We start from the raw sequence: 19591 nt of genomic DNA, 5'->3' as shown, positions 1-19591 counted from the left end.
AGAAGAAAGGCTGGGCAATCTACTTCCATAGTGATGCTGCCTCGGAAACGCAAGGAGGGGTTGCTATGAGTCAGGTCCGACTCGAAGGCACATAACAATAACAACAACAACATTCCCTGATAGATTATAGGAGCTCTGGTGGTGAAGTAGGTAAGGCATTTGGCTGGTAACCAGAAGGTCAGTGGTTCAAACCTACCAGCTATTCCACAGGAGGAAGATGAGACAATCTACTTCCATAAAGATTTACAGCCTTGAAAACCCAATGGGGGTCACTATGAGTCAGAATTGACCTGATGGCAGTGGCCTTGGGTTTTAAATAAATTATAAGTTTCATGATGGCAAGGATGAGGGGAAGACCTCAGTGACATGGCTGCGATGATGGGCTCAAGCACAGCAAAGATGATACAGATGGCAGAGAACCGGCAACATTTCATTTTGTTGTACATTGGGTTGCTCTGAGTCTGAACGGACTCAACGGCATCTAACAACAACCACCACAACATGACGGTAGAGTCTTTGCCTTTTCACCCCTAAATTTTCCTCACACTGATGATTCATACTAGCATTCAATAAATATTTGCTGAATGAATAAGAAGGCCTTGAGCAAAGAGACCTGAGGCATGGAGCAAAGCGTTCTCTGGTTTTACCTCATATGCTCCGTTCTTGGTGCTCTAGTTTAAGAGTGCTCCTCTTCAAATGAGCCAAGCAAGATCAAGGACTTGGACTTGGGCCTAGGAATGCTTGCACAGTACACATTGCTGCCTGCCTATGTTTTAGGTCTTTGGGCACACTAAGTTTAAAGGAGTTATCCCACAGGATCCAGCCTATCTCCCCACAGGTAAGAACCAAGGCTGGCGACCAAACCCCAGTGGGCAATGAAGTGTTTCCATGTTTGATCTTCCTTATTTATTCTCTGCACACATAGTATCTTCTAGGCTCTTGTAGTCAATGGGTATTATGGATTAAATCGTATCTTCCAAAAAGATATGTTGAAGTCCTAAACTCCAGTACTTGTGATCATAACTTTATTTGGAAACAGGGTCTTTTAAGATGTTAACAGTTATCATGAGGACATACCAGAGTAGAGTGGGTTCTCATCTAATCTAGGTTGTACCCTACAAAAGAGAAGGAAAACAGAGAGACAGACAAGATTCCCAGTGACACTGCAGCTGCAAGCAGAGGAAGGTGTGGAGGCATGGGACAGGTTCTCCCTCAAAGCCTCAGAATGAATCAACACCATGATCTCTGACACCCAGCCTCCAGAACTGTGAAATGATAAATTGCTGTTCTTAAAAGCCAATCAGCGGGTGCTATTTTGTTACATCAGCTCTAAGAAAATAATACAAGAAATGACTGATTACGGATAGTATTTAGTTATTCTTGTGTTCAGGTTAAAACTGTTGTTGTTAGCTGCGGTCAAGTCAGCTGCAACTCATAATGACCTATTGCGTAACAGAACAAAACGTTGCCTGGTGCTGCACCATTTTCAGCATCACTGGTATGTTTGAGTGCATTGCTGTGGCTGTTGTGTCAATCCATTTCATTGAGGTTTTCCCTTGTTCTCACTGACCCTTACTTTACCAAACATGATGTCACTGTCTAGTGATTGGTCTTTCCTGATTACATGTCCAAAACCAAATTCATTTCCATCAAGTCAATTCTGACTCACAGCAATTCTGTAGGACAGAATAGAACTGCCCCCATAGGGTTTCCAAGGCTGTAGATCTTTGCGGAAGCAGACTGCCTCATTTTTCCCCCTGAGAGCAGCCAGTGGGTTCAAACTAACAACATTTCTCTTAGCAGCCAAACGCTTTAACCACTGTACCACCAAAAACTCAAAACAAATTCACTGCCATCGAGTCAGTTCCAACTCATAGCAACCCATCCTTGGGTTTCTGAGGTGGTATCTCTACAGAAGTAGATTGCCCAGTCTTCCTTCCAAGGAGTGGCTGCTGGGTTTCCACCACTAGCCTGCTGGTTAGCAGTCAAATGCCTTAGGCATTATGCCACCAGAGCTCCTTCCCTGCTACAAGTGCTCCTAAATAAGCAAAAATTAAAGACTATTAATATTGTCCTTTAAGAGCATTCCAAATGTTGTTGTTGTTATTATTGTTGTTATGTGCCATTGAGTCAGCTCTGACTCATACCGACCCTATGTACAACAGAACAAAACACTGTCCAGTCCAGTATATCATTGTTTCACTGTTATTCATAAGGTTTTCACTGACCAATTCTTTAAGAAGTGGATGGGCCCTTCTTTCTTCTGATTCTGTCTTAGTTTGGAAGCTTTGCTGAAACCTCTCCACCTTGGGTGACCCAGTGGCATAGCCTCCAGCCTCACAGCAACACACAAACCACCACAGTATGACGAACTGACAGATGTAACTCTTTTCAAATAAATTTCTCATACCAGTATATGAGTATTTAAATAATGATGACACTCATCATCCACCTCCCATGTTTAATTTTTCTCTCGCACCTACCTCCATGTAGCAGACTGTACATTTATGTATTTATCTTGTTTAATATCTGTCTCCCTCTTGTAGAATGCATGGCCTCCAAGTGTAGGGATTCATATTGTTTTGTACACACCAATGTCTGGCACATAGTAGTCACTCGATTAGTACTTGTTAAATGAATGATCTGTGTAAATCACTTAGCACAGCACTACATTAGTAGCAGATACTTACTGCTTTAATAAAAAATATTTAAGAAATGAAGGTGTTCAGAGAAAACAAGTACAAAACTAGGCAATCTGAGGCAGTGATGAGGAGTGACTTTCAATGGGAAGGGGCAAAGTGTTCCAGAATTCAACTGCAGTGATCAATGCACAATCCTATGCATACACAAAAGTCACTGAACTGTAAACTTTAAATGGGTGACACATATGGTGTGTAAGTTACATTGAATGCCAAACAGTTTAAAAATTTAGTCATATAAACCACTCAGCTTTGCTAGCTTAGGAAAAATGCAAACGTTCTGTCTCTGTTCATGTTAATGTAGTATAAGTTTGTTCACAACTACTGGCTTCCAGGGAATAGCTATGGTCTCGGGAGGTCATCCCACTTGAGCACTCAGAAAAGGCACTTCACTGAGCTCTGCCTCCAACTCCAGCAGAACACGGTGATGTTAATCTCCCGTGTTGGAAACTGATGAAAAAGCAAAGTAAATAATAAATAAGACCCTTCCTGTTGTCAAAAGCAAAACAATCCTCTTACTGACCACAAGGACATCAAAGAATGCCCCCTCAGATGTAAATACGTCCTTCTGGAATCACAACAAACCACATGGCTCTCCCTGGGGGCCCGCTACTTACCAGTTCCCCAGGCTTGTTTATTAAACAATTTAGTGGAGAGAGAAACGGTGGAGATGGGACACTAGGGCTTCTACTTCTCATGAATTCCGTTATTTATTTTTCATGGTTTTGCTTGCAGTGTAATGCCTGCTCAGAGTTGATGAATTGGCACACATCACACACACACATACACAGCATAGCATAACCCATCGCTGTTACTCAAGAGGCCACATGGCATTGTTTTACTACATGCAACAAACTTTTCTTTCAATATTTTTTCAAAAATACAACTGAAGTGCCTGAGTGCGTAAACAGACTCCTGTAGACAACTCCTTGGGATAAGCACGTGTTTGAGGTCTGATATAACTTTCCTGGATACTCAGTGTCAGATCACCAGGGTTTGATCTTACATGTTATGAGTTTGTGTCGTTTGATCCAGACCACATAGACACTCAGTGCTACCCTGGACACGACAAGAAGTTCAAAGGGCCAGGTCCCAAAAGCGACCCATGATGATACACAGCCTCAGCCTGCAGCTAGTTAAGAATATCACTTAAATATGCAAGCCCGTCTGCATTCAGTGCTGGCCTTTTTCAGGCCATTGATGTTCACTGAAGGAGCTCTGCTGGCATAGTGCCTAAGGCATTTGACTGCTAACCAGAAGGGTGGTGGTTCAAACCCACCAACCACACCATGGAAGGAAGACTAGGCGATCTACTTCCGTAAAGATGTACCACCTCAGAAACCCAAAAGAGGGTCACTGTGAGTCAGAATCAACTTGATGGCAGTGAGTCTGGGTTTTGGTTTTGATGTTCAGTGTTACGAACACCACTGCTGGTGTAACATTGTGGAACGGTTCAGGTTGATTTCATGTACTGGTCCTTTATTGCCCTTCAGTGTAAAGACTTTAACTATTGTAGGAATTAGAGCCAAACTTCTAGATTTCCTATTTCATTTTTACTTTTAAATTTCATACAAGTTAGCGATAGTAAAGTTTTTAAAGTGTCTCACTAGTGTTCTCATAAGTGAGGTAATTTTTGCATGACACTGAAGCCTGTCTCTCTGCTTACTATTCTCCCCAAATATTCATCCCACTAGCTTCTTAAAATGGAAACCTCATGTTCAAGTATATCATTGAAATTGCATCAACCTTCCCCTTTGAAGGTAACAGTCCTTGTTTTTGTTTTAGCTGTGTCATTTCTCTGAAACCTGTTCAACATTGTAGCACCACACAGCGTACGCTGACAGGCAGGTGGTGGGTCACTGTAGCAACACACAGCGTATACTGACAGGCAGGTGGTGGCTTTGACTCCACACCTGCCCCATGGAAGGCAATGTTCTACCACTGAATCACCAGTGGCTCATTAGAGTCGCTGGTTGCAGCAAATGCTTTATGTGCTTGGCTGCTAACCCAAAGGTTGGAAGTTCAAAGTACCTCAAAAGAAAGGCCAGGTGCTCCACTTCCCAAAAATCAGCTGTTGGAGACCCCTTGGAGCACAGTGCTGCCCTGACACATGGAGTCATTGTGAGTCGGAGCAACTGAATGGCAACTAGGTTTAGAACATAATTTTTTTAAATTTAAACAAAAACCTATCAAGTCAGCTCTGACTTGTAGCAACCCTATGGGACAGAATGAAACTGTCTTATGAGGTTTCACAAAAGTAGATTGTCACATCTTCCTACCACCGAGCAGCTGGTGGGTTGAAACCACCAGCCTTTCAGTCAGCGCTGAGTGCTTAAGCACTGCACAGCCAGGGCTCCGTAGATCATCATTACAGCCTCCAAACTTTTAAGCATAAAAGCAAGATCTTTCTTGTTTGATTGACCCCTTGATTGCCTGATTGGTTGATCAATTATTTTCACATCACCTTGTTCCCAGTTGGATTTTCCAGGGTCTACAAAGAATCCTTTGAAAGGCAATCATCAAACGTATCCTGTTTTCCTTATTCACTATGACGTATAAACCATGTGTGTTCAACCTCTGACCCACAGAGAGACTTCAGATAGAACCATATATATGGTCCTGAATTACGGGCCAATTTTTTGTATATGTATCCTTTTTCTGGGGAAGGGTTCCATAGTGTTCACCAGATTCTAAAAGGTCTGATAAACAAAAAAAGTTAGGAACTCATTTGAGAAGATCACTGCTCACACATGGCCAAGAGCAACAGTGCTTCTTGGAATTTCCTTTTGGATCCCATCACTCCAGACCGAGCAAGGATGAAGGTTTCCTGGGTAAATAGTCATGGAGCCAGACCACCGAAGAGTTGTCTAACTGGCACCCCGTTATCAGTTGGGCAAAATTTCCCTACTCAAACTCTTGCTGTAACTAATGGAAAATGCATAGTCCAGAAAAATGAAGCGTGGAGGGCCTGACCCAATAAGCTTTCTCACATGCTATAAGCCTCTATTTTGTAGAGGTTTGGTGTTATGTTGTTAGTTGCTGTTGAGTCAGCTTGAACTCGAGATGATCTCCTGTATCACAGAACAAAACACTGCCTAGTCCTGTGCCATCTTCACGATTGTTGACGTGTTTTCAGTCCACTGTTATGGTCATTGTGTCGATCCATGTCAGTGACAGTGTCCCACATTGTCACCACCCCTCCACTTCACCAAGCATGCTATGCTTTTCCAGTGATTGGTCTTTCCTGATGACACGTCCAAAGTAAGTGAGTTGAAGCCTTGCCATCTTCACTTCTAAGTAGCATTCCGATTGTATTTCCTCCAAGACTGATTGATTCATTCTTCTGTTGGTCCATGGTGCACTCAGTGTTCGCTGCCAACATTACAATTCAAGTGCATCCATTCGTCTTCTGTCTTCTTTTTCACTTGCACATGATGTATTATTTTTTGATATGCTGTTGAATTCTATTGACTACAGTTTTGTTGGGAGTATTTGCATCTATATTCATGAAGGATATTAGTCTATAATGTTCTTTTTTTGTTGTATCTTTGCCTGTCTTTGATATCAGGGTTATGCTGGCTTCATAGACTGAATTTGGAAGTATTCCTTCATTTGCTATGCTCTGAAATAAGTTGACTTGTATTGGTGGAGTTCTTCTCTGAATATTTGGAAGAATTCTCCAGAGAAGCTGTCTGAGCCTGGGCATTTTTTGTTGTTGGGAGAGGAGGTTATTGTTATTATTATTATTATTATCTCTTCAATCTCCTTCTGTCATGAGTCTGTTCAGTGTTTCTACCTCAGTTTGTCTTAGTTTGAGTAGATTGTGTGTTTCTAGAACTTTGTCTATTTCCTGCAGGTTTTCAAATTTGTTGAAGTACTATTTTTCTTAGTTTTCTCTAAAACCAAAAGCCAAACTCACTGCCATTGAGGCAATTCTGACTCATAACAACTCCCATTGGGTTTCTGAGGTGGTAAGCCTTTACGGAAGTAGATTGCCCCATCTTCCTTCCACAGAGCCACTGGTGGGTTTGAACCACCAAACTTCTGGTTAGCAGTCAAATGCCTTATGCCACCAGAGCTCTTTATTCTCTCAAGATCTTTTTATTTCAGTTGGTTCTGTGGTAAGGTCACTCATCTCATTTCTTATTTCTGTTATCTGTTTCTTCCTCTACTTTTCTTTTGTCAATTTGGCCAGTGCTTTGTCAATTTTATTGATCCTTTCAAAGAACAATTGTTATTGTTGATTCTTTCAATTGTTTTTCTATCTCTGTTTCATTTATTCTGTTCTAATCTCTATTATTTCCTTTCTTCTGGTAACTGTAGGCTTCTTTTGCTGCTCTCTTTCTAGTTGTTTATGTTGTAGGGTTAATATTGTGATTTTGATGCTTTCTTCTTTTTTAATGTGTCCATTGATTGCTATAAATTGACCTCTACACACTACTTTTGCTATGTCCCAAAGGTTTTGGTATTTTGTGTTTCCATTCTCGTTTGATTATAAGAATTGTTTAATTCCATCTTTGACTTCTTCTATCACCCACTGGTTTTTAAGCAAGGCATTATTCAGTTTCCATATATATGATTTGTTTTCCTTGCTCTTCCTGTTACTGATTTCTACTTTTATAACATTGTTTTCAAAGAAAATGTTTTATATTATTTTGATGTTTTGGATTTTATTGAGGCTTGCTTTGAGGCCTAAAATGTTATCTTCTCTGGAGAATAATCCAAGTTCATTAGAAAAGAATGTATACTTTGCTGCTATTGAGTGAAGTGTTCTCTACATGTCTGTTGTTGTTGTTGTTGTTGTTGTTATATGCTGTCGAGTTGGACGCGACTCACAGCAACCCCTTCTTGGGTTTCTCAGGCAGTATCACTATGGAAGTAGATTGCCCCATCTTCCTTCCAAGGAGTGGCTGGTGGGTTTGAACCACCAGCCTTCTGGTTAGCAGTCAAGTGCCTTAGGCACTATGCTACCAGATCTCCTCTACATGTCTACATGTCTATGATATTGAATTGGATGATTGTGGCATTAGATCTTCCATATCTTTGCTGAGTTTCCTTCTAATTGTTCTGTCTTTCTCTGAAAGAAATGTGTTGAAGTCTCCCATTATTACTGTAAAACTATATATTTCTCCTTTCAATGCCATTAGAGTTTTCTTGTGTATTTTGGAGCCCTGTCATTGGGTGCATACATATTTATGATGGTTATGTCCTCTTGGTAGATTGTCCCTTTAACCATTATATAATACCTTTCCTTATCTTTTATGGTAGGTTTTGCCTTAAAGTCTATTTTATAAGATATTAATATTGCCACTCTTCGTCTTTTTGACTAATGTTTGCTTGATATATTTTCTTCCATCCTGTGAGTTTTAGTTTCTTTATGTGTTTATGTCTAAATTGTGCCTCTTGTCTACAACTATTGATGGGTCATGTTTTGTTTTAATCCATGCTGCCACTCTCTGTCTCTTTGCTAGTACATTTAAGCCTTTTACATTCAGTGTGATTGTTGGTAGGTATATGCTTACTGCTGCCATTTTGTTGTGCTTTGTGTGTGTGTGTCATATCAACTGTTTCTTTGTTCAAATTAATTTTCTGTGCTGAGTTGTTTATAATTATGGATTTCCATTTCCTTTCTTTTGTTGTTGATTTTGTGTTTACTGAGACTTTATATTTTTCTTCTTTTTTGTTTTGATGACTAAGTCTGTTAATTTTCTTAGTGGTTTCCTTGAAATTTACCTTTATCAGAATAAGTTTAAAGTCTTCTATGTCAGGATATTGCCTAGACTTCCTTTCCGTATGGAAGTTCTTTAACTACACCATTTATTCTCCCTTTTTGTTTTGACATTGTTGCCATACAGATTGACATCTCTGAATCTCTGTTTTCAGTCTTTTAGCTCTGTTTTAATTTAAAGAATTCTTCATCTTGGATGGTATCTGGCTGATGCTATCCTGTGTCTTAATGACAGGTTATTGTCTGATATTATTAGTTTTCTCTCTGAAGAACTCCCTTTAATATTTCTTATAAAATTGATCATGTTTTAACAAACACTATGAATTTCTATTTATCTGGAAACATCCTAATATTAGAATCATATTTGAGAGATAATTTTGCTGGATATGTAATTCTTGGTCGGCAATTTTTTTCTTTCTAGGCTTATATATGCCATCTACCACTCCTCTGTCAGTTTGTCATACTGTGATGGGTTGTGTGTTTCTGGGATGCTGGAAGCTATGCCACCAGTCTTTCAGATATCAGCAGGGTCACTTATGGTGGATGGGTTTCAGCTGAGCTTCTAGACTAAGACAGACTAGGAAGAAGGAAAAGGCAGTCTAGTTCTGAAAAAAAAATAGCCAATGAAAACTTTGTGAATAGCAGTGAAACACTATCAGATATAATGCCTGAAGATGAGCCTTTCAGGTTGGAAGGCACTCAAAATATGACTGTGGAAGAGCTACATCTAAATAAGGACAACATTAATGACATGGATAAGTAAAGCTTTTGGGATCTCCATTTGCTGGTGTGAAATGACTCAAAATGAGAGGAAACAGCTGCAAATATCCATTAATAATCAGAACATGGAATATATGAAGTATGAATCTAGAAAAATTGGAAATTGTCAGAAATGAAATGGAAAACATAAAGATCAATATCCTTGGCACTGTTGTTGTTATTGTTATATGCCGTCAAGTTGGATCCGACTCATAGCGACCCCTCCTTGGATTTCTGAGGCAGTATCACTATGGAAGTAGATTGCCCAACCTTCCTTCCAGGGACTGGTTGGTGGGTTTGAACCACCAGCCTTCTGGTTAGCAGTCAAGTGCCGTAGGCACTATGCTACCAGAGCTCCTTGGCATTAGTGAGCTGAAATGGACTGCTATTTGTAATTTTGAATTGGACAAGCATATGATCTGATATGGCAGGAATGAGAAATTAAAGAAGAAATGGCAGCATATTCATTGTCAAAAGAACATTCCAAGGTATATCCTGAAGTACAATGCTGTCAGTAATAGGATAATATCCATATGCCCATAAGGAAGGCATGTTAATGCTACTATTATTCTAATTTACACACCAACCGCAAAATCCAAAGATAAAGAAATTGAAGATTTTCACCAACTTCTGCATTCTGAAGTTGACTAAAAATGCAGTCAAGATATGTTGATAATTACTGGTGATTGGAATGCAAAAATTGAAAAGAAAGAAGAAGGATTAGTACTTGGAAAATATGCTTTTGGTGATAGAAAAGATGCTGGAATTTTGCAAGACCAATGACTTATTCCTTGCAAATACATTGTTCTTTCAACAATGTAATTATACACATGGACTTCACCATGATGGAATACACAGGATTATAGACATGGACTTCACCATGATGGAATACACAGGAATCAAATGGACTGCATCTGTGGAAAGAGACAATAGAGAAGCTCAATAACATCAGACAAACAATGCCAAGAGCTGACTGTGGAACAGACCATCAATGGCTCACATACAAGTTTAAGTTGAAGCCAAAGAAAATTAAAACAAGTCTACAAGAGCCAAAACACAACCTTGAGTATATCCCACCTGAATTTATAGAACATCTGAAGAAAAGAATTGATGCACTGAACACCAATGACCAAAGAGCAGAAGACTTATGGGATGACATCAAGAACATCATACGTGAAGAAAACAAAAGGCCATTAAAAAGACAGGAAAGGAAGAAAACACCAAAATGGATGTCAGAAGAGGTTCTGAAACTTGCTCTTGAATGAAGGATAGCTAAAGAAAATGGAAGGAATGATGAAGTAAAAGATCTGAATAAGATTTCAAAGCACAACTCAAGAAACAAAGTAAAGTATTATGGTGAAATATGCAAAGACCTAGAGTTAGAAATTGAAAAGGAAAGAACATGCTCAGCATTTCTCAAGCTAAAAGAACTGAAGAAAAACTTCAAGCCTCATATTTAATATTGAAGGAGTCTATGAGCAAAATATTGAGCAATACAGGAAACATCAAAAAAGATGGAAGGAATACAGAGTCCTTGTACCAAAAAGAATTGGTCAATGTTCATCCATTTCAAGAGGTAGCAGGTGAACAAGAAATGATGGTATTGAAGAAAGGAATCTAAATTGCACTGAAGGATTTGGTGAAAAACAAGGCTCCAGGAATTGACAGAAAGCCCATAGAGATGTTTCAGTAAACTGATGCAACACTGAACATGCTCGCTTGTTTATGCAAAGAAATTTGGAAGACAGTTACCTGGTTAACTGACTGAAAGAGATCTATATTTGTGCCCATTCCAAAGAAAGGTGATCCAATAGAATGCAGGAATTATTGAACAATACCACTAATGTCACATGCAAGTAAACTTATGCTGAAATAATTTAAAAAATGGTTGCAGCAGTCCATCAACATGAAACTGCCACAAATTCAAACTCGACTCAGAAGAGGGCATGGAACAAGGGATAACGTTGCTGCTGTCAGATGGATCTTGGATGAAAACAAAGAATACCAGAAGAAGTTTATCTGTGTTTTATTGACTATACAAAGGCATTTGACAGTGTGGATCATAACAAATTATGGATCACAATGTGAAGAATGGGAATTCCAAAACATTTAATTGTGCTCATGAGTAACCTGTACATGAACCAAGAGGCAATCATTCAAAAAGAATAAGGGGATACAGCATAGTTTAAAATCAGGAAACATGTACAGCAGAGCTGTTTCCTCTCACCATACTTATTTAATCTATATGCTGAGCAAATAATCCAAAAAGCTGGACTTCGTGAAGAACAATGTGGCATCATGATTGGATGAAGACGCATGAACAACCTGCAATATTCAGATGACACAGTCTCGCTTGCTGAAAGTGAAGATTTGAAGCACTTACTAATGAAGTTCAAAGGCTGCAGGCTGTGGCATGAATTATACCTCAACAGAAAGAAAACAAAAGTCCTTACAATTGGACCAATAAACAACATCATGATAAGTGGAGAAAAGATTGAAGTTGTCAAGGATTTCATTTTACTTGAATCTACAATCAACACTCATGTGAATAACAGTCAAGAAATCAAACAACATACTGCATTGGGAAAAACTGCTGCAAAATACATTTTTAAAGTGTTAAAGAGCAAAGATGTCACTTTGAAGACTAAGGTACACCTCATATGCATGTGAAAGCTGGATAGTGAATAAAAAAGACTACAGAAGAATTGATGCCTTTGAATTTTGGTGTTGGTGATGAATACTTAAAATACCATGGACTGCTAGAAAAATGAACAAATCTTTCCTGGGAGAAGTGCAGCCAGAATTCTCCTTAGAAGTGAGAAGGGCCAGATGTTGTCTCACCTTCTTTGGCCATGTTGTCCATGGGACCAGTCCCTGGAGAAGAACATCATGCTTGGTAAACTAGACGGTGGTTAGTGGCAAAGAGAAAGACCTTCAAGGAGATGGACTGAGACAGTGGCTGCAATGACGGGCTCAAGCACAGCGAGGACAACTGTGAGGACGGCGCAGGGCTGGCTGGGCTGCCTTCTGTTGCTGCAGGAGGCACTGCGAGCTGAAACTCCCTTACCCACACCTAACCACAACACGTATGTCATCGTGTTGCCTTCTTGCCTGCATGGTTTCTGCTGAGTACTCAGAGCCTATTCTTCATGGTTCCCCATTGAAGCCGGCTTTTCATTTTGTCCTCAACCGCTCTCAGGATTCATTGTCTTTGGTTTTGGCTAGTTTGAGTATATGTTTTGGTGACTTTCTTTTGGAGTCTATACTGTTAGGGGTTCTTTGAGCTTTGGTGATGGGTATCTTCTCACTCATCTTTCATGTTATTAGGGAAATCTTTGACAATTCTCTCTCTCTCTCTCACACTTTGTGTGTGTGTGTGTGTGTGTGTGTTTGCTTCCTCCTGTTCTGTAATTTCAATCCCACAGAAATTTTTCCTCTTGAGAGTGTCCCACATCATTCTTAGGGTTTCTTCACTTTTCTTCATTCTTCTTTTCTTATTTTTCCTCAAATAGATGTCAAAGAGTTTGTCCTGTAATTTACTGATCCAGACTTCCATTGATTCAATTCTGCTCCTATGTTCTTCTATTGAGTTGTCAATTTCTGACATTTTATTGTTAATCTTTTGGGTTTCTAATTGTTGGTGGTATATGGTATATAGTTTCTAGTTGTCTATTTATTTTGTGTCAGCCCCCACCCAGGCAGGAAGCAGGAAGCCAGGACTGAGGGCCAGATCCAGGTAAGGGGAGGGAGGAGAAGTTTGGAACACCTAAGGGAGACAAAATTGCCTGTTAGTTTTTCATACTGTGGTAGCTTGTGTGTTGCTGTGAGGCTGGAGGCTGTGCCACCAGTGTTTCAAATGCCAGCAGGGTTGCCCATGGTGGACAGGATTCAGTGGTGCTTCCAGACTGAGACAGACTCAGAAGGGCATCCACTTCTCAAAGAATTGGCCAAGGAAAACCTTGTGAATAGCAGAGAAACACTGTCTGATACATTACTGGACCACTTTATGAATAGCCCTGAAACATTGTCCAATACAGTGCCAGAAGATGAGTCCCTCAGGTCAAAAGCACTCAAAATATGACTGGGGAAGAAGTGCCTCATCATAGTAGAACCAACCTTAGTGATATGGATAAAGTAAAACTTTTGGGATCTCCATTTACTGATGTGGCATGACTCAAACTGAGGAGAAACAGCTGCAAACATCCATTAATAATTGGAACATGGAATGTATGAAGTATGAATATAGGGAAATTGGAAGTTATCAAGAAAGAAATGGAAAATATAAAGATTGATATCCTAGGCATTAGTGAGTTGAAATGGACTAGTTTTGGTCATTTGAATCAGATAATCATATTATCTACTATGCTAGGAATGACAAGGAATGGTGTGGCATTGAAGAGGAATGGTGTGGCATTCATCATCACAAAGAATGTTTCAAGATCTGTCCTGAACTACAATGCTGTCAGTGATAGGATAATATAGATACACCTACAAGGAAGGCCAGTTAATACTACCATTATTCAAATTTACACATCAACGACCAAAGCCAAAGATGAGGAATTTGAAGATTTCTACCAACTTCTGTAGTGTGAAAATGACCAAACATGCAATCAAGATGTGCTGATTATCACAGATGATTGAAATGCAAAAGTTGGAAACAAAGAAGAATCACCAGTAGTTGGAAAATTTGGCCTTGGTGATAGAAATAACACTGGAGATCACATGATAGAATTTTGCAAGACCAACAAATTATTCACTGCAAATAACTTTTTCAACAACACAAATAGCAGCTATACACACATATTTCACCAGATGGAGTACACAGGAATCAGATGGAATGCATCTGTGGCAAGAGGCAATGTGAAAGCTCTGTATCTTCAGCCAAAACAAGGCCAGGAGCTGATTATGTAACAGACCATCAACTGCTCATATGCAAGTTCAAGCTGAAGCTGAAGAAAATTAAAACAAGTCCACGAGAGTCAAAATATGATCTTGAATATATCCCTCCTGAATTTAGAGACCATCTAAAATATATATATTTGATATATTGAACACCAATGACCAAAAACCAGAGGAATTGTGGGATGACTTCAAGGACATCATCCACGAAGAAAGCAAAAGGTCATTTAAAAGACAGGAAAGGAAGAAAAGACCAAAATAGATGTCAGAAGAGTCTCTGAAACTTGCTTTTGAATAGAGAGTAGCTAAAGCAAATGAAAGAAATGACAAGATAAAAGAGCTGAACAGAAGATTTCAAAGACCAGTTTGAAAAGACAAAGCCAATTATTATAATGAAATGTGCAAAGACCTGGAGTTACAAAACCAAAAGGGAAGAACACGCTCAGCATTTCTCAAGCTGAAACAACTGAAGAGAAAATTTAAGCCTCAAGTTGCAATACTGAAAGATTCTATGGGCAAAATATTGAATGATGCAGGAAACATCAAAAGAAGATGAATAGAATACACAGTCACTGTACCAAAAACAATTGGTCTATGTTCATCCATTTCAGAAGGTGGCATATGATCAAGAACCAATGGTACTGAAGGAAGAACTCAAAGCTGCACTGAAGGAACTGGTGAAGAACAAGGCTCCAGCAATTGACAGAATACCCATTGAGATGTTTCAGCAAACGATGTCACACTATTTGAAAGATAGCTACCTAGCCAACTGACTGGAAGAGATTCATATTTGTACCCATTCCAAAGAAAGGTGATCCCACAGAATGTGGAAATCATCAAACAATACCATTAATATCACATGCAAGTAAAATCTTAGTGAAGATAATTCAAAAAGGGTTGCAGCAGTATATTGACAGAGAACTTCCAGAAATGCAAGCTGGATTCAGAAGAGGACATGGAATGAAGGATACCATTGCTGATGTCAGATGAATCTTGGCTGAAAGCAAATACCAGAAAGATGTTTACTTGTGTTTTACTGGCTATGCAAAAGCATTCAATAGTGTGGATCATAACAAATTGTGGATAACATTGAGAAGAATGGGAATTCCAAAACACTTGGTTGTAATCATGAGGAACCTGTACATAGACCAGGAGGCTGTTGTTCACACAGAAAAGGGGACACTGTATGCTTTAAAACCAAGAAGGGAGTATGTCAGGGTTGTATCCTTTTACCATACTTATTCAGTCTGTACACTGAGCAAATAATCCAAGAAGCTGGACTATATGAAGACAAACATGGCATCAGAATTGGAGGAAGAATCATTAACAACCTGTGATACTCTGTCAACACAACTTTCCTTGCTAAAAGTGAGGATGACTTGAAGTACTTACTGATGAAGACTGAAGAATACAATCTGCAGTATGGATTACACCTCAATATAAAGGAAGGAAAAATCCTCGCAACTGGATCTATAAGCAGCAGCACAATAAATGGAGAGAAGATTAAAGTTGTCAAAGACTTCATATTACTTGGTTCTACAATCAACATCAATGGAAGCAACAGTAAGGATATCAGATGACGTGTAACACTGGGGAAATTAGCTGCAAAAGACCTCTTTCAAATGCTGAAGAGCAAAGATAACTCCTTGAGGGCTAAAGTGCACCTGATCCAAGCCATGGTATTTTCAATGCCCTCATATGCATGTGAGAGCTGGACAATGAATAAGGAAGACCAAAGAAGAGTCAATACTTTTGAGTTGTGGTGCTGGCAAAGAATGCTGAAAGTAGTGTGGACTGCTAAAAGAACTAACAAACCTGTCTTGGAGCACGTGCAGCTGGAATGCTTCTTGGAAGCAAGAATGGCCAGACTTCATCTCACTTACTTTGGTCATGTTGTAAGAAGGGACCATCCCCTGAAGAAAGATATCATGCTTGGTAAAGTGGAGGGTCAAGGAAAGTGGGGAAGGCCCTCAACAAGATGGATTGACACAGTGGCTACAACGATGGGCTCGGATACAGCAAAGATCGTGGAGCTGGCACAGAACTGGGCAGTGGTTCTTCCTAGCGTGCAAGGGTCACTATGAGTTGGAGACAACTGAACAGCACCTAACAACAATTTATTTTCTCATTTTGTTCTTGCATTGTTTCCCTGAGTTCTTCCATTGCTTTGTCTGTGTTTTTCTTGATCTTGTCTGAGTTTTCCTTGATCTCTTTGATAATCTTCTATGTTAGTCTTCTTAATTCTTTATCAGGTAGTTCCATTACTATTTCTTCTTCCAGTAATGTTTTCTGGTTCTTTATTTTTGTCATTTGCTAGAATCATCTCGCCCTGCTTTTTTAAGTGATTTGATATTGTCTTAAACTAAATGATTTGTTTCCTCTGACTGCTCCCTCTTTCTTTTCACCACAGTAAGCTCAATGGGTACCAACACAAGCCCCATAAATGACCCCTACTCGTGGCAGCTCATGCATTTTAGGGTAGAACTGGACTTCAGAGGGCTCTTCCAAGGCACTTTTGTGTGGATTCAAACCACCAATCTTTCACTTAGTAGCAAAGGATTTAACCATTTTCATGTTCCAAGGACAAGCTCAGTGAAAGCAGAGATTAAGTCTTCTGAATTGTCCCCCCAAGCAGTGAGCAGAGTCCCTGGTATTTAGTATTTGTTTAGTGGCTTTTGGTTGACAGAGTGAATGAATAAATGAATCAGTCAGTGGATTCTTGTTGGAGACATAGCAGCTGTGTGAGACTTTGCCTACATATTCAAATTGTCCTTCAGTCCTGCATCACATTCTCCTTCCAACAATCAGGGAACAATGTTATTTTCTCATTCAGAGCTAAGACACACCAAAAAATCACATTTAACATGAGTGTTTGTTTCTTCTAAGTCAGCTCAGTGTGTTTTGTTTTCTTTGTCCTCAAAAAGGCTTTGTGTGCTGTTATAAACAAACATGGAGTGAGTGATGGGACTTCCTCCTATGCTAGAGTTCAAGGGAGAAGGGTGAGTGTCTGGGAGCCCCAGAGCATGGGATGTACCCTGGAGCAGGACTAGAGGATGTTGTGACCTCCGAATGTCCTGCCTGGTGGGGATTTTCCTTCTCTGCTTCTGAGTTTGTCACATCTCAGTGTCACCAAATGGCCATCCTAGCTTTTTCACTGGGTCCAACTTCCAGGATGTCACCAGGTTTGTTAGTCACATTAGTGACACAAAGCTAAAACAAGAGCTTCCCGTGCACCATCTGCTTAAGGTCCTGACAAAACAGTGTGTGGATATTTGGCCTTTTTCATATATTTATCTGTTTCTTTTCCCTTTTAGGAATGTTCTTATTTTTATGACATAAAAAAGTAGGCCAAAAAAAAAAGACCGACTGCCATTGAGTCAATTCTGTCTCGTAGCAACCCTATAGGACAAAAAAGAACTGCCCCATAGGGTTTACAAGGCTGTAATCTTTACGGAAGCAGACTGCTACATCTTTCTCCTGTGGAGCCACTAGTGGGTTTGAAATGCTGACCTTACGGCTAGCAGCCTAGTGCTTCACCACTGCACCATCAAGGCTCCTTAAAAAGGTAGAAGTAACTTACTAAATGAATTTCCTGATTCCTTCCCCTTTTAGGAATAGCCTTCATCTTAGATCTATCCCCAAGTCCTTCAAGAAATAGTCCATTTCTCATATGCACAGAGAAATTATTTTGAAATCTTGCCAACCAGTCTCAACTCTTCAGCCACAATGAATCAAAAGAAATCCATCTTAGGCTATAAATCATTCAAGTCACTAGGAACATTAATAAAATGAAAATAGCCTAGTAGCTTAGCAACAAATAAGTTATGTAAGGAGTTCCTGCATAGCATAAATGGTTGACACACTGTGATGCTGACCAAAAGGTTGGAGGTTGGAGTCCACACACAGGCACCTGAGAAGAAACATCTGGCAATCTACTTCTGAAAGATCACAGCCACTGAAAACCAGGCGGAGCAAGTTCTACTCTGAGGTCTACACACGAGGTCACCATGAATCAAACCAACATGAAGGAACTGGTGTTTCAGATGTATAAACTTAACCAAGGTTTTAAAGCCCTTAAGTCTCAGTTTATGCATCTGTAAAATAATGACAGTAATTTAATTTAATAGAAAGTAACTTGGCCTAGTACATGATTAAGAAAGGTTGGCTATTATTATAATTGTCATGATTTTAATCATCACAATACTTACCATTCAAAGGACACAGCCTGAGCAAGGAATTTGGCTTTTATTCATCCTACCGTATGCATGAACTCGCAGCTGTCTTGAGTTTTCAACTAAACAGACCTTTATTAGTTATTAAATTCCACATGCTTGAGCTGATCCCAGTCCTTACTAAGAAAACATTTCCATTCAGCTCATTGTGCAATCTTTAGCGAAAGACTTGTGGGGAGAGGTGGGTGTAGGATTCCAAAAGCAGCTCAACAAATCAGCACATAGATGTGAAAATAGTCACCCCAAATTGTCTGTGCATGGTTCCTGCATAATTTTAGTTCTACCCATAAATATTAGCAGATGACATAGGCTGACACTAAGCCCCTGAAGATCATAATTTTACAAAGCATTTCTAAACTCTCAGTGGAAGTCATGTCCACTTGAGTAATCTTCTATGACCTGTGTGGTTTTGGTGACTACAGCTAACAGGGGGTCATTAACTTCAGTCCAAATGGAACTAAGGAAATCTAGGTTAGAGCGGGCTGTCCCATGCTGTAAGTTCCACCAAGTGAAGAAAACGAAGAGATAACTTAGAGTCATATGATCCTTGAGTGGATCCAATCCCCTTGCTTCTGACCTGCTGACTACAAATTTGGGGATTTATTACTATCCCTTCAGGATGTCAGCCACAAGCTCACCCTCTATCCCTACCAGCACAGGCTCTCTCACTTCTGACTTGCTGGCTAAAATTTGAGGGCTCCTTCTACCCCCTTAAGATACCAATCATAAGCTCAAGAGGTCCCACACCTACCCTCACCTATGACCTGCTGGTTTTCACTACTCCCTTAGGTTTGATAATTCACTAGAAGAACTCACAGAACTCACAGAAATATGTATAATTACAGTTTTATGGTAGAAAACTGGATACAAATGAAGAGAAACATAGAGCGAAGTCTGGGAAGTTTCCCAAAATGGGGTTTCCATGTCTAAAAAGAGATGCACTACCCTCCTACACATATCTTTATCCTTCACCAACCAGGAAGCCCGTGTAGCTTCTGCATCCAGATCCTCTATTGAGGCTTCATTGCATAGGCATGACTGATTGAATTATGCTCCCCTCCTTGAGGTCAGCAGTAACTAGGTGTGGTGTAATAAATTACTTAGTGTGGCTTTTTTACCCATAAGTCTTTGTAAACTCCAAGGTGGGATTTTCTGTGAGCAACTGAGGAGCTCCTGATTGCTGAAGTTGTCCACCTGGAGTATTTCTGTTGGGAGTGGCACAAAACAATGTTCTGGGAGGTGCCCACTCTCTCTCAGGTGCTTAGAGTTCTGAT

This window comes from Orycteropus afer, unplaced genomic scaffold (genome assembly GCF_000298275.1).
Source record: "Orycteropus afer afer isolate SDZICR_OR568_19922 unplaced genomic scaffold, OryAfe1.0 scaffold00317, whole genome shotgun sequence".
NCBI classification, from domain to species: Eukaryota; Metazoa; Chordata; class Mammalia; order Tubulidentata; family Orycteropodidae; genus Orycteropus; species Orycteropus afer.
The sequence above is the reverse complement of the archived record's forward strand: the minus strand, read 5'-3'. Positions refer to the sequence as shown.